Consider the following 16617-nt stretch of genomic DNA (forward strand, 5'->3'; position numbering starts at 1 on the left):
CAACTAGCTTTATAAAGGTAAATATGTGGTTTCACATGTGTGGGTGTATATATATATATGTATTTGTTAGCGTGTATTTCTTTGCATTTCATTTTAATTATTGTTTTTTGAAAACAAAAAAAGCTTTCTCTGGTCATAAAAGTTGGCAGAAGTCACAAAAGCATTTAAGTACGCTCGCGAAGTTGCAAAGAGCATCCCGCTGCTGTGTGAAAATTGTGAAAACATGAACATTATAATTTTTAATTAGAATAACATTACAGACGACCATACTTTACGTCGCACACCGTCGCTTTTCCACCTCCATCAGCTCTACTGCCGCCGTAAAAAGCGTACTATGCAAATGAGCGAAAAGAAGAAAGATGAAAATGTCTTAACAGCAGCATTTCTGCATATGCGAGTATGTGTATGTGTATCCATGTAGGTGTTTGCACTCATGTATATCTGAATTATAATTCTAAGAGCTCACAGAAAGCCAGCAGCCTGTAGTTTGCAGTGGAATGAGTGCCGTGTGCCCAATACACACAATCATACAAAAATACACGCACACCTACACATAAAGAGACACACATATTAGTCATGAGGCATAAGATCAAAGTGTAAGCGGAAGTAAACCGTGTCATTGCCACAAATTAAGTTATTTATCAAAGTCAGTTTCACCTGCACACACACACACATACACATACATAAACATCTGCATTGGTGTATAAGTAGTGAAGGTAGTGCAGACAGTGTAATACATGCGTATCTTCAGCGATGAGCTGGCTTAGTACTGTGTCAAAATACCCGCCGCTTCGCTTAACGACGTCCACTGTATTGGAGAATGTACGCTGATGACATTGCTCATTTGCATTTCGTTCAGAAAGAACGTAGTCAGCAGCAAGCGATTGCTAGGTGGATCAAGACAACTATCACCTGAAGACATTTTATCGCCAACGTTGGTTTGGGGCCAAGTCAAAGGCAACCCAATACACTTGCATGCTACATAACTGTACTATACACATAACATACATATGTATGTGTTATCTGTGAATATAATGAAACTATAAGCTATGACGCAACTAAACGCAAATAACTTATGCAATCATAAGCACAGTTTCTGTGAAATATTAACGGTAAATGAGGAATTTAACTGACATGTGTACGAACATGTCGCTGTGCGCATCTGCAAAGGTATATATAAATAAATGTGTATTAGTTATAATTAGTGGAATCCTGTAGAACTATGCCATATTATACAGGGTGTTTCAAATAAAATATGCCGTAGCTAGCAATTTGTGCGATTTTGTGCCTGTATTTGTATTTCTTATTCATTAGTTGATAATATCTCAATATGATTGGTCGACTTAAAAGAAAACACTCAAACTATCCAAAATTAAGCACCCATGTTTGTAAAATAATAAATCGTGAAGGTTTGAAGTTCAAAAGAACTTACTACAGCAATCGCTTAATTCGTCAAGATTTTTTTCTATAAAATTGCCCGAAAACTAACTTCCGGGAACTCTCGATAGGTAGATAGGTAGGAGTGCAGGACCTTCGGGCTCAATCAGCGCTAGATGCGTCATTTAATGCACCTTTAAATATAGCTATTTTCATCGTTGTGTTCAAACCATATGAGGCTCTTAATAAAACGACTTATCTCCCTTATGCATTTTATAGATAGATATTGAAAGTGGAGTACCTGATGGATTCCAATCGTTCTTTGTCAGGTTTGTGATAAAGCTGGGCACTCAGAAATAAACTGTAGAACCGTTTCATTATACCTTTCGAGTTTGTAGCTGTGGCAAATATTGTTACCAATTACGGTTATTTTGGTACTCTGAAAAATGGTTGGTAGACATCTTAGTGGTGTCTCCAAGTATGAGCTCTTAATTGTAATGGGAAGGTCATCCGTTTAACGGTTTTCTGTGTTTGTCTTTTAACCAGATAGAAAAATTCATATCTCGCTTCCAACTACTTGAAATACTATTTCGTTTTTGGGATCCATTAAGAAATTGAATGATCTACAAAATGATATCGTACGGTTTTTTCGTAAACTTAAACATTTAATGATTGAAATTTGATGCCTGTTCTCCAAAAGTTCCCCATTTTTAACGTATGATCGCCAAATGGCCAATACCCCGTTATGGTAGGAGCTATACGTAATAAGTACTTACTTCTTGCTTTGTCATATTTTGGCCATATCTGCTTCGCTATCTAGCATTTTGTTATAGATATCCATCTGTTCAAGCGGGCACGGTATTATCTTCGCCTCGGATTCGTCTAGAGAAACTCCTGACTTAGGCAACACGTCTACTTTTTCGTTGCCGAAAATGTTCCTATGATCGGGAACCCAAATTACGGACAAGTGGAGTTTCCCTGCCAATGAGCTTAAAGTCTTCCTACATTTTTTGACTATAATAGAATTAATCCTTAGCAACGACAAGGCTAGTATTGCCACTTCGCTATCTGTGTATGGTATATGGCAGCTTTCTGTAACCTCCCGTAGTTATTCAATAGAACTTCATAGGCCTTCTCTATGCCTAGTACTTTTGTTTGGAAGCTGAGTTCCCTCGGATCCTCGGAGTATATCCCGTCACTACTCCCCAGTACTTTTTGGACCCGTTAGTATAGGTTGAGATAGTATCCTTCTCTCCTATTCAACTTTTTCTCCATTCACGTATTAAAGGTTTTCTGACTTGAAAGTAACTTCTGAAATCCAATCTTGGGAGGTTAAAATCTCATCTATTTAAATTTTTTTGAGTTGGTTCAGAATATCGCTATGTACATAACACTTCCTGTTGCAACCAATCTTTTTAATTCTTATAGCAGAAAATTTTTCTACTTTCTCTATGAAAACGTCTATGAGCAGTTATTGCAGAGGCTCTAATGGATAGAAAATATGTTGGAAACTTTTACAAGAAGGTCGTACCAAATCGCACAGGTAAAGCCATAATCATCATTCTACTTCAAGAACCCTTTATAATAATTATTGTAACCTTAGTTCACTTATGCAGGTTAATATATATATTCCCATTTATAACTACTGTAGCATCATATCCTTAGAAAAGCAACATCATGTGGAGATGACTCGTCGTTTAGTAAGTGTTTAGTTGCTTTTTCTTACTTAAATAATCTTAGTGCTTTCTTTTGATGCCTGCTCTTGGTGTAGTCAAATTCCGCAATGTATGCAAGCTGTTTGAAGTGAAAATTTTTGGTAGTGTGTGAATACAGTGTAGAAAGATTAAATTTTTGGAAATAATCCTTTCACTAGTTCATAGCTTTGGACCGAGTTCTACGGAAAAAGTATTATCCAAAGCTGAGTGATTAAAGAATTAATTCTTGAAATCATATATATTTTTGTTCCAAGGCAACTGTTACTTTTGGTTACTTTTCGGATAGAGTCCTGCTATAACTCTCACCTTTGATTGAGCGCTTTGTTCGAGTATGCCAAAGCAACCCAGATTTTCGTTCGACTTTATTCTGTTCAGGAAACGTTATCATACATAAGCATTTAGCTTTTAGTATAACAAACCGAAATATCTTCACTGAAGTAGTAGAACTCAAATAGGTAGTCAAAGTAAGCTTAGCAAGCTAAGCCTTGATTTCCTCCAGTATGCCTATGTACTAACCTTAAAGAGCTCTTCAATATATTCATTTAGTAATGTCAATTATATTATTGAGGTTATGCTAAGTTTCTTATTCAATCTCATATATCATCTTGTCTATTTTGAATTCATTTTTATTGTCAAAGAAGTATATGAGTGCTCCAAAGTGGCAGTGCGCAAAATCAGATATTCATGCAACACAAAGTAGTCCACTTGTAAACTCATTGTTCGCTAACAGTTAAATTATCCGGATAGGAAAGTCCGGAGAGAACATTCAGCAGACATACATTTATTTCTCTGCTATTTCACCTGGATGTCTTTAGAGTATGCGATCCGAGTTATTTTTGCCTTGAACTAGCAAAGGCGGAACGTTCGAGAAGGAAGTGTTCAGATGATTCTATCTCATGTTCTCCAAGCAGCTGATGCAACTGGCATCCTGTAAGCTTGGCGAATTTTTGATGGGCGAAAGTGTGGATTCTAAAAATAAACCATTCTATGTACAGCATGACTGACAACTCTAGAGATCGTAGCAAAGTACAATATTTTGATTTGAAAGAATAACAATGTGACCTTTGACCTCACTTCGGTATTTCACTATATTTATTTACACATTAATTCATGAAAGATATTACGTTGACTAGTCGCAGGAAGAGAGGCGGACGTTTGAAGCAGATAGTGTGCTGTCAGAATTTATTCCATAAAAAAGTGCACATCCAACCGACGACGGAAGATTTTCCAGCTCAGTGATGTTAAGAAAACACAGGAGAACAGAAGAATTAGAGCAATTACGTGCACACGCATTACTCGGAAGAGAGAGGACTGTGATGAATTCGTATTTAGAAAAGCCGAAGAGGTGAGAGAGAGGGAAAAGGAAAATGCTGTGAATTTTTTGTTGTTTTTGTTTTTGTTAGACTGTATAAGCTGCCACTGCGGCCAAGTGTCGCTAACAGGTGTGTCGCGGCATAGCGAAATAGTTTCGTATGCATGAAAGATAGCTCATAAATATGTATTAAATAGTTGTGTTGAGCTTAGACGCGATGACTGGGCAACAATGTGGCAGATCGAATACAGAATGCTTTTCGCTATGAATGAATCTAAGCGAGTGTGTATTTACCGGTGAGTGTGTGTATGTGTGTTTGCGCTAGTTATTAGTTTTTTCTGTCACACATAATTTGAGCTGCTCGGAGGCAACACTCGAGTTTATTTATGGAATTTGCTGTAACTCAACGGTGCAGTGCGATGACTTTGGTATTTTGCGCGCAAACTCGGTGGTAAAGCCAGAGCAGCTATATAACGGTAGTTGCTCAAATATCCAACACTTAATCTATGTGGAGTGAAATTAAGCTCATAACTCTACATAAAAACTTCGTAATTTCACTATTTACACGTAAATACGAGGTTGATCTGATAAGTAAATAGCAGCACCCCGTGATGTATCAACTATTGTAAAATATATGTACTGCCGTCTAACACATTCTCGGCTACTGTCAAAATTTCAACCAAATCGGACTTCTAGTTTCATTTTGACAGCAAGTAGAAGAAGTTTTGTCCGTGGATTTTAAAAAAATTAAAAAATGACAATATCGGTTGCTAATCCCACTGTTGTTCCAGAAACAAAAATCGAGTATTGAAGTCAAAGAGCGGTTAGGTGCTGTATAAGGTGACTCCTCTCTTTCCTTTGCGATTGGTTTGATGAGTTTTGACGTGGTCGCACGCCAATTTTTGATGAGTCGCACCTAGATACCGCGAAAACAGCTACTCGAAGCATAATGCTGAGTTAGAAGACATCTCAAAAGACTACATGGGTCAAAATCGTCGACGAAACATGGAACCACTGGCACTCACCAAAAATCAAGAAACATTGGAAACTGTGGCGCTCACCTGGCGAATCTGCTCCCATAAGAACACGTCTGACGCATCGGCACTGTTTTTTGAAATTCACAATTTATGATCTACATCTACTACCTGGAAAAGAGCAAAATGGTCATAAAGCGCTACTTTACGTAAGTGCTTATCAGATCACCCTCGCTTAGCATTCACCGAGGCTAGGAAGCTCGCTGCTGCAATTTACTCTAACAACGCCAACTTGCCACAAAGCTACATGTAATTTATATAAGCTCCACTTAAGCATTTCAGCCGAGGCTGAAGAATTCTCCTTCTCCACGAAGAAAGTAAGAAGGCAAGTAAACCCCCTACACTGGGTAATATGCTTAGCAGGAACTTGTGTAAGACTTTATGGCTTTATTGTGCGTCTTATGTGGCAAACGTCTTTTGCGCGGCACAAGTCGCTGAGTGTTTGGTAAACTAGCAAAAGCCAAAGCGAAATTTATGACCCTCTTCGTCAGTATGTTTGTACTAACTTGTGTACCTGGAATAGAGGGAGGCATATACCTGACATTCAAAGCAATTTCTCTATTTGCACGTCCGTCCCAGTACTTTCCGGGACAACTTCAGCAGGTTTCACATCTCAAGAAATCAAACGCTTATTGCATTGTCAAAGAATCCTACAGATTTTATTGCCGTTCCATTGATTGAAAGTTCATATGTCTGGCATACTTCCGTTCACGCTAAGTAATTAACTCTTATGTGCTTTTCAGGATCTTTAAAGCTACAACAACAAAATTTGCTCTCATTACATCTCTCATTACATATTCTTAATTGATATGTGACGATAAGCACATTCGAGAGGTGGTAAAATCCTGCATATGACTAGTCAGTTTGATAGCTTTCGTGTAGCAGTGGGTTGCCTTGAGGATTGTCGCATTATGCTGATTAATTTTACAGATATAAATTGTAGCCTTTTATACTTTTACTAGCCGAATTTCATTAGTTGAGTATACTAATTAAGAAAGTGATGACTTTCTGTTAAACTGTATATTCTTTACCTGGTGATATATACAATACAACACGAGCTATATTTTTAGAATATTCCTCGTAGCAGAATTATAGTCAACAGTAGTACTGATTCTACAATATTTCTCTATTGCATATTTTACATGGACGGTGAAAATATTACTAACTGATGCTCAGTTTAACAAGCTCGGTCAGGATTAATGGAAATATTTTCGTGTCAAATCCTAAAATGATTTTAGCAGATATTTTAAAATAATCTTATTTTCACATTACATTAAATAAGTTATTGAACCGACTTCTGCCTAAGCGAAGGTTAATTCGCTGTTGAAACCCCAAGCACTGATATTGTGATAGTTCAGAGATGATGATGTGTTTCAGTACATTTTTATCTGCACTATTATGGTTTGACCTCTGATTCACATATTCGAATGTATATGAAATAATCTATATCACTTTAAACGTAAGAAGACTTTCGCTATATTGCCGAGCTTGTTAATGTAACATCGTAAACAAAGCGTTCATTATTTTCAAAATTTAGGGTCGAGTGGTTGAATCGATAATGGATATGTTTTCTATTCCTCCATTCAGTTAATAAGGTTTTTGAAATAATATTGTCATATCCAAATATCACAGGCTTCGAGGTCTACATATCTGGTGCTTAAACAGTATGGTGTAATTTCGAAAATTCTCTAACCTAAGAGAGCATCTCTGGTGCACTATTTATGCAAAATTCTATTTTGTCATATTCTACGTCATATGGAATTTAAAATTGTGTTATATGGGAAAAGGTCGGGGATATCATTCAATATCATGCATATTCACACAGTGTGAGAAGACTTTTAAATTTACGAATTGTCGAGTTGAGTTAGATTTTTAAGAAAACTTTAGCCAGTTATTATATTTTTCTAAATGATGAAACAAACATTTTTTAACGTAGCATTTAAATGAAAAACTTTGACGCTCACAGTCATATATTGAAATTAAGCAAAATATCCTGCTTTGCAGTAATATTTTTTTTCTTTGCATATAGGTTTATCTTAACCCATAAATTTAATAAGATAGTTTTTTTGGCTCAACCTAATGTATATAGAGACTGTCAATTCATCGCAGCCTTGATCAAAACTTGCAGTTGACAATAATAACACATATACCAACTTGTATATATGTGTGAATGTGCTGTATTTTTTATACGAACTCATATGATAATATGCAATTAAAATGCAGCTTTCACACCATATTAATTCGATTTTATTTGTAAAATAAATCCAGGAAAAGCATATTGCTCTGCAGTTATAGTGCACGCCATATGCTTTGTTATTAATGTATAATATATGTACATATGTATACACTAAAACAGATCGATTATTTTACTAGAGAACAATTTTACAAAATTACAATCTACCATAAACTAAAAATTCTTAATAATCAGTTGTATAGGAGATGTATGATATAGTTGTCCGATTAATAAAATATAAAAATACACCCAAAAGCTAAACTTCGTCTCAAAAATCGCAGGCTCGAAACCGGTTTTGACGCATAGTTTTTAGACAAGGTTTTTCAGAGTGATCCGCTGAACATACAAGTATTCCGCATATGCAATTTTCCGTTTTTTTGACTCTCTGCAATTCGACCCGCTCAAATATGTTATATACATATATATAAGGACAGCGTTTTATTGTAATAAGTCGCCACAGAGTTTAATCAGTATCCTGGAAGTCATACGGATTTCTCCCCTCAGCACTTTTGCAAGCCTATCCAAATGTATATCAGATTTTCTGTAATGCCGAGCAATACATATGTATATGTATAGACATTAGCTGCAACACATGCACATGCATACATACATATATTTGGCCGCAGGTGTCTCATGAGTTACAAATTGCAATATTTGCGTGCAGAAATCAGCTTTTGATTGCTTCTATGTGTATTTATATACACACATACATTGTACCGCCTACATTTGACCTTTAGTTCACTTATTACAGGCTTTTCATTGCATTACCTTTTGTCATTGCAACATTTTAAACGCTCATTTAAATCCTCTTATGCGTATGTATCGTGTATTGAAAATATCCTATAATTTTATAATGTGCATCCTTTGTATGCAGCCGTTGCGGCAATTAAAGCTATCTGCTTACTCAATTAGGTTGCAATGTTAATGCTATGTTAAAAACATGTAAGGGAGATCTAAGTTCGAGTGTAGCCGAACAGTTTATACTCTTGCAACTTGCAAGGATCAAAACAGTGAAAGGACCTTCAATTGTTATGAAAACTTTAGATTAAACAAACAGGGAAGGTCTAAGTTCGAGTGTAACCGAAAATTGGATACTCTCGCAAGGTAAAGTATTATATACATATGTGATTTTCATATACATATATTTTTATTACAATAAATGTAGGAGGTATTGCATCCATAATTTACAATCGCAGCTAAGGGTATACAATATTGTTAGAAAGAGATGCTTTCGTAATTTTGTTAACATTTCTTACATATTGACCGATAGATGCGGTATAAAGTCAACCGGAAGTTCGATAATATATATTTTACGTATTTGGGGGCTAAGGAAGTATTGACCCAATCTTACTCATTTCAGGCACAAGAACATGCTGTAATCACAAAAATATTCTCTCCGAAATTGAATACTAGAACTCATAGACTAACCGATATGTTCGATAAAAAATCAGCTATATGCACTGGTGTTCACATGTTTGGTGTCTGGGTCCTTAAGCTATAGTCCGATTTCGACAAGCTTCGGAAAGGTCAACTGATCAATTACTCCATAGTGAGCAATAGTGATAATACGATAACCTCACACACCAAATTTGGTTCAAATTGGTCGATTATTTCCTAAGATATAGAATTTCAGCTTAAAGTGGGCGATGCCACTCCCATTGTCCCATTTTTGCTCCGACTCCCATAAAGCTCTTCCCTACTATCCTGACCCTGTGCCAAATTATGTAAACTTCTATATCTTAATTTAGTGTTTAGTTATGGCACTTTATAAGTTTTCGTTTAATGGCGTTTAATGGGCGTGTCAGTGCTCCGATCACGGCCATGTGCAATACTAACCCCTTGAGTGAAAAGAAATACGGGTACCAAGTTTCATCGAGATATCTCAAATTTTACCCAAGTTATTGCTTGCACAGGCAGAGGGCCTGACGGACAGACGGACAGACAGCCACTCACATTTAAACTCGTCTCGTCAACCTGATCGTTTATATACTTGTATGTACGTGCATATAGGTATAACTCCATATCTATCTCGATTAGTTTTAGGTGATGCAAACAACCGTTAAGTGAATAAAACTAGTATACTCTGTGCAACATATTGCGAGGGTATAATGGCATTGTCATTAATGTAATTCAACCTCTCTCACGCTTTCTCTCATTCTGCTCTGCTGCTTTAAATTCTTAATGGCATACTATGCATGCTCAATTAGTTTTCATCCTTATGTATTCACGTGTGCATGTTTGCATATGTTTATATGTGTGTGTCTTAACATCCATTCATAACACTTTCAGCTACCACATTTCATTCTCTGCTCACTTCGCGCACAAGCCAATAAACTTGTTATTACGTGATATTTTTGTAAATTATCCAAAGTCAAACGCCAACTCTACGAAGTTTTCATAAGTTCCGTTAAGGGAAATTGGGTTACAGTTTTTGTTTTGCACTTAATTTTTGATCATTTAATTGGCTTGAAAATTTTTCTGTTCGGCGTACTCAGCTGAATATTGAATTAATTGTCTCTTGAAACTAACAAGGTTCTTGCTCCATACACAAAGTTTTGGGTGGAAAATCCTTCAGTTTATGCTTATTTGACAATAGACTGAAGGGACTTTGGAGTATTTACGTGTTGAAGACCATGAATACAATCTAGGTTTAGAAAATACATCTATTAAACAATCTCGTAAAAACCGTTCAGATCGGATCACTATAGCAACGGTGCAACCGAAGCTAACGTTTTTTCATATTTTTCAATGTCATAGTATGTGGGTCTAAGAATACTAAAAACCAACTAACGCCTATTTTTATGAAATCGGTAATGGCTCTAAGCCAATAGTCTTGTTATTCACGCGTCCAAATAAATTCGTAGACCTATTCTTCCCGCCGTAAGAATATGCTCACCAAAAATACGTAAAACACAGGCGATCCATCCTGCACAGATACTCGTACATGGTAAAGTGGATATGAGCACTTAGAAATTTTATTAAATATAAGCCAAGCTCCTCACATATTACGTTTGACTATAGATCAATATAATATAAGTATTATATTATATTTTATTGAAGCTCAAAGTATAGATAATTATGTTACTCATACGCCATGTTAGCAACCGAATATACTAGTACATTTGTACAAGAATACGCATAATGTTTGAATGCTTTGTGATTACAGTTATCACGATGTTTTTAACACCCAAATGGAAACGTCAAAGACCCTACAAAGTATATAAATATATACTATATAACTGATCAACGGGAGGAGCTAAGTCGATTTAGTCATGTCGCTCTGTCTGTCCGTCCGTCATATATACGAATTAGTCTCTCAGTTTATATGAATTAGTCTCTCAGTTTTTGAGATATATCTCTGATATTTTGCATTATCTTACCTAGAAGCTGCGCATTTATCGGAATGGCCTATATCGGACCACTATAACATATGGCTGCCATACAAACTTAACGGTAAAGAAATTTGGCGTGGATTATTGCTTAAGGCAGTAATGCAATTTTCAAAGAAATTGGTCAGATCGGATCACTATAGCACATAGCTGCCATACAAATCGAACAAAGTTCTTGTAAGGAATCTTTTGTATTTGTGTATATTATGGCTTCGGTGCAACCAAAGTTAACATTTTTTCTTGTTTTCTTATCACTTCTGGTAATAACTTTTTTTTTTAAAGCAATCGATTAGCATTTTCCTAATGAAATTGGATAGGAAAAAGCTTCTTCTACGTTACAGTTGGTATATATGACAGCTATTCGCTGTAAGAAATACGGAATCCAGATTAAGTAGTAACCCCACTTTTCTGGCAAGTAGCAATAACATCATCTAAAATTATGGTGGAAAGGGAGCATATGTAACTCCTTTCACATTCCACACACAATAAATACAATTAAAAAATTCTAAAAAAAAAACTATCTACACATCTACGCAAATAAGAAATTTGCCTATGAAAATAATAAGAGTATAGAACATTCAATTGTTACTCACCCGCCATGGTCACTATTAAATGTGCAGTAACCGCGGGGATTGCATTGTATATCTCTATAGATGTAGTCAGATTGTGCGTGCTCTTTGTAACCAATTCACCAAACCTATTTAATAATATATAAATCGTACCAAAAAGTCAGGTACCAAAAGTTCATTGTCACCACTGCAGTCTGACAACTGACGCCAGTCTACATTTATTTTGAGCCAAAATACAACAACTATCATCGTTTTGTACCTTATTTTATACCCTTACCAACTATAAATTTTTATTTATCGACTCGAAGTTAAATCTTTTACACCAACTAAATCACTTGCAATTCAGTTGGTTCCCAGTGGGCTCTTGAAAGTGGACTTTACTACTTGTATTGCTTTGCTAGACACAGTTATTTCCGTATTCTCCTAACAAATGTGTTTATATTTAGAATTTTATAGCAGTGTAGCAACTCTGCAGTGTACAACACTTTTCATGCTCTCATGCAATACGGCGGCCTTGCGCCACATGTAAAGAATTGCTTCGCAGCATTCTGAATGTGCCGACAGACGTGTTTTTGCGTGTTGCTTTTCAGCATTTTGTATAGCGTTTAGCACGCTTCATGGCATAGCGCCGTCTGCGGCGCAGCCATTTACAAACTATGCGACACGGTCTAGTTTCTACAACCTAAAAACAGTTGGGTGAACTTTAATACGTTTAACACTAGTGAAAATAAATAAGTTTGTATATACAAGTATATGAGTATGCATATATCCTTTCATTGGGTCTGTAACTATATTGGTGCGCTTTTATCCTCAAAATTTGAATGTTTATTTAAGAAAAACGTGCACTATAGATTATTCAAAGTATTGCTTATGTAAGGCTATAAAACGCTCCCAAATTTTCCGCAATTTGTGAATTCGATTCACAATAAACTGCGGCGGCGTTGCGGTCAAAAATTAATCAAGCCAATTTTCGATGCCCTATTCTAATGTGAATAGTATTCCAGTGAGAGCGTTCTGCTTCGACCGGAACAAATGGTAGTCGGAAGAGCAAAAGTCTGGGCCATAAGCCAGGGAGACAAAAACTCCCAAACGCTGTTTTCCAAATAGTTTTCAACAGGTCATGCAATATGAGGTATTGCATTGTCATGATAAAAAAATATTGCCTCATGTCTATTCGCAAATTCAGTGCGTTTTTCGGCTATCGCTCTCTTTATTTCTATAAGTTGTTGCCGATAGCGTTTTCCATTAATGGTTTCCCCTTCCATTAAAAAACCACGTTTTCTGCTTACGATTTCTTCAGTGAAAAAAAACTCCTCGCAAAATCACTTTTTCTAACTCGAAGTTCGACATAGTTGAATGAAAAAAATTATTGTTGTTGACGTTTCAAATAAATGACATGTACGGAAAAAGACGCACAAGAACAGTAGCTTTCCAACGCATGTTCAGAATATTGGAACAAGGGAATGTTAATCAAGTTACAGCATCCTTTGCAAACCTATAATTTTAGTATACAATGAATTAATGCTGTAGAACCAATATTTCGTCAACTTCCCCTTAATTTGTTCGAAACTGAATATTGTGGCATGGTGTATTCACCCTCCACTGGCTAGAGCTTCCGATGAATTGAGAAATCAGCTCTCTGCTTCATTGCCAAACTAACTACCAGACCTCGATTGTGTTCGTAAGACATTGAAGATGAATTCCAATTGGTTCAATTGTATTAAGTTTGGATCTCCTTGTACTAGTTGGCAGTGATTAAGTAGAAATATATTGTATTCTGTCTTAAGTCTCTTATTAGCCAAAAGTCGTTCAAGGTCATCTCCTAGCAAGTAAGTACAGTGAACGGTTCATCAGAAGTTGTTGTTAAATTTTTTGTGCTAATGTTTGGTAACTATTGTAATTAATGAGGGTTGTATGAGAATTCAGATAGCCAGATCTCATCTACTTGCAGACCAATCGGTTTATGGTATGATATTACTTGTAGTCCTTCAAAAATCTTTAAGCTAAGATTCAATAGGAAGTTCGCATTGAACTTAATCTGAATGAGGTTAAGAATTCTCGCTTATTATCAGTTGAAAAGTAAGACACAAACTGTATTATGGCAATAATTTGCAGGGCTGAGCAAGGTTCCTAGAAAAGTTCGAATAAATAAATTTAGCTGAACTTCTCAAACAAATTAAATAGCACTGAACTATAGCATGGTTGGACTGCCATGTATTCTACCTAAAAATCAACTAACTAACTACCTAACAGAATCAACTAACAAAACAGAAGTTCGGATGAGTGATGAGAATGAGGTTCACATTTTCTACCTTGCTCATTCTCTCTCTGTCTTTCGCTTTCTCTTTTCCTCTCTCTTCCTCTCTCTCTCTCTCTCTCTCTCTCTCTATCTCTCTCTCTCTCTTTTGTTTCTCTTTATCCTTAACCACAATAACTCACTTTACAATATATTTCAGTAGAATTGTTTGAAACACGTCGCGATGAAACCAATTACCGATTTCCTTTTCAATTTCTCTTCATATACTTAGGCCTTCAGCAAAGTGTTGGTGGTGGAGCGCGCCCTACCTTGCTTTCTTTCCCTCACTCTTTCTGCCATTATACCGCTCTCTGTATATTTCTCTCCCTTTTCTATAACACTATCTCCTTCTCTTTATAAAGAATTGCTTACTTTACTCCCTTAAGTAATATCACGAAATCCTAAGCATCTAATACTTGCTGCTAAGCGGTGTCTAACTGTACTACGATAAGTTTTCTCATAAATACACTATTCTGTTTCACTTTAAACAAAGCAAAATAAAAATTTATAGCCACTACCGATATATAAAATTTTACATATTTTTATTAAAAATTTTAGTTCGCTCCATAAGTTCGGCACTTTGGCGAAGTTAATTGATTTCGTGAAACTGCAAAGCCAAACAGACCACTATATTGTGTTCTTGTTTTTCCTTAAAAGTATTTGCCAAAAACATTAATGGGTGAAATAAAAGTGAAATTTAAAACATAACCGAAGTAAAAGTGGCAACAAAGTGTTGAACGACAAATTGTTGCTGGTCTAAGCGCACTCCGTTGAAGGACGAAAGTCGGTGAAAACTTTTAACAAGTACAAAATGAATAATATAAAGTAATTTGACGCGTTTAAGCCAAACATGATAAACAGTAACAAAAATAAACACACTTACTCACAAGCAACGACCGAAACTAGAGGGAAAATCTCCAAAGTGGATGGCCACCTACAATATTTAGCATACGCCCGTGCAACGCTGATGAACGAATATACGAGTGGCACTGAAGATTTGTACGCTTGTGCGCTCATACAAGTATACCATAGTACTATAATAAGTTGGTTGGCTAGCTAAGTGAGTTAGCGAGCTACCGCGGTATCGAGCCAGCGAACCACTCATTTCTGTTACTAAGCTGCACTGTCATTAATGTGACCCATTTCCGGCGAATTATTATGCGAAAAGCGAGCAATTACAACCGCCATCAGTTGCTGCAGCGTCGAAACATTACCGTTACATGCAACAAATTTCCACACTTAGCAGCAAACAACCGGTGCTTCGCCTCTTCCACTTACCCGCTCATTTGATGAATTTTAGCGCATTAACTTAGTGCGAACTACGTTGAAATGCTCGGCAACGTGATCTACACAACAACAACAACAACAATTTTGGTTTCTCCTTTTCACCCAATCTGTCTATATTGCCTCTGTCATCATCATGCTTTGACATCTGTGCAAACCGCAGCTGGCTTTTGTTTGGACACAGCGTCTAATGCTTTGTGGTTGTAACCGCAGACACACGTTTGCGTAACAAAAATGTCGTTGGTATCAATGTGTGCAACAATTATAACGGTGCTTAGAAAAAGTTACTTTTATTTTCAAAACTACAGGACGTGCAGCTTGAACATGGACCAATTCAGAAAATAATAAAACGGTGTCGCATCGCCAATTTGTATGTGGAATGTCATACGTCATGAAGCACTTGACCGATTGAAACTGGAATTGTCGAAATCAGTTAATACATTTTGAGAGCCGTTGAATACTACTGAATATTAATATGATCGACTTTCCGGTGGTTTCGCTTAAATTATCGATCTGAATTCCGACTATTTAAAGTTTTTTAGTTTTTAATTGAATATAATTAAAAAGGCTTTGATTTCGATATCTGAATACTATTTTAATTCTTTGGCACGAAAGAGAGCATTACTTGGAAATATAAACTTGCGCTTCTATACTCTTGGTCAATTCGGTTCGCTGATTCGAACAGTATTTTCGCTTTGGTCATGGCTCATAAAATCGTTTTTTTTACCAAAATCTAAATCAGTAATTTGTTTCAGTTAAACAGTTTGGATTGTACCAAGAAAAGTAAGAAGTTTGCCAAGTACGGGTGTAACCGAACATTTCCCGGCGGGGAAATACCTTCGGGTGTTGACAAAACTTTATATTTAAAAATGTTGCGAAAGAATTCAACATTCATTGCTCGATAAAATTGTGAATGGATTACAATCAAATTTGATATCTTATCTTTTTAACTCATATTATAGATCATAGCTTCACTTAATTTTATAAGTATAGTATATTTCACTTCCCGGGGTAATTAGTAGACCAATTTCACTAATTTACGGTATTAAACATCTATATACGCTAACAAAAAAGTTTGTGTTCCCTTTTTGACTGTGTTGCCGTTGACATATAGTATTGATACAATTTATGGTATACCGTTGGAATGGAGAAGACGTGCAGAAGGCACAACGTTATTTTTTTTAACGCGAACAAGGGTAAAAATGCGTTGGCACAAATTTAGCGACTACAACCACAAGCGCGGTGGTGCATTTTCATTGCTCGATGTTGTTTCTCCTTTCTTCGTTACACTTAACACAGTCGTATACAGAAGTATATTTCGTTGCTCTTCTGTATAAGTTACAAAACCAGATATAGAACAAATGATTTTGCACGAGAATGAATAATAAATTTTAATTTTTTTTTTAAT

The sequence above is a fragment of the Bactrocera oleae genome, chromosome 4 (assembly GCF_042242935.1).
Source record: "Bactrocera oleae isolate idBacOlea1 chromosome 4, idBacOlea1, whole genome shotgun sequence".
Lineage (NCBI taxonomy): Eukaryota > Metazoa > Arthropoda > Insecta > Diptera > Tephritidae > Bactrocera > Bactrocera oleae.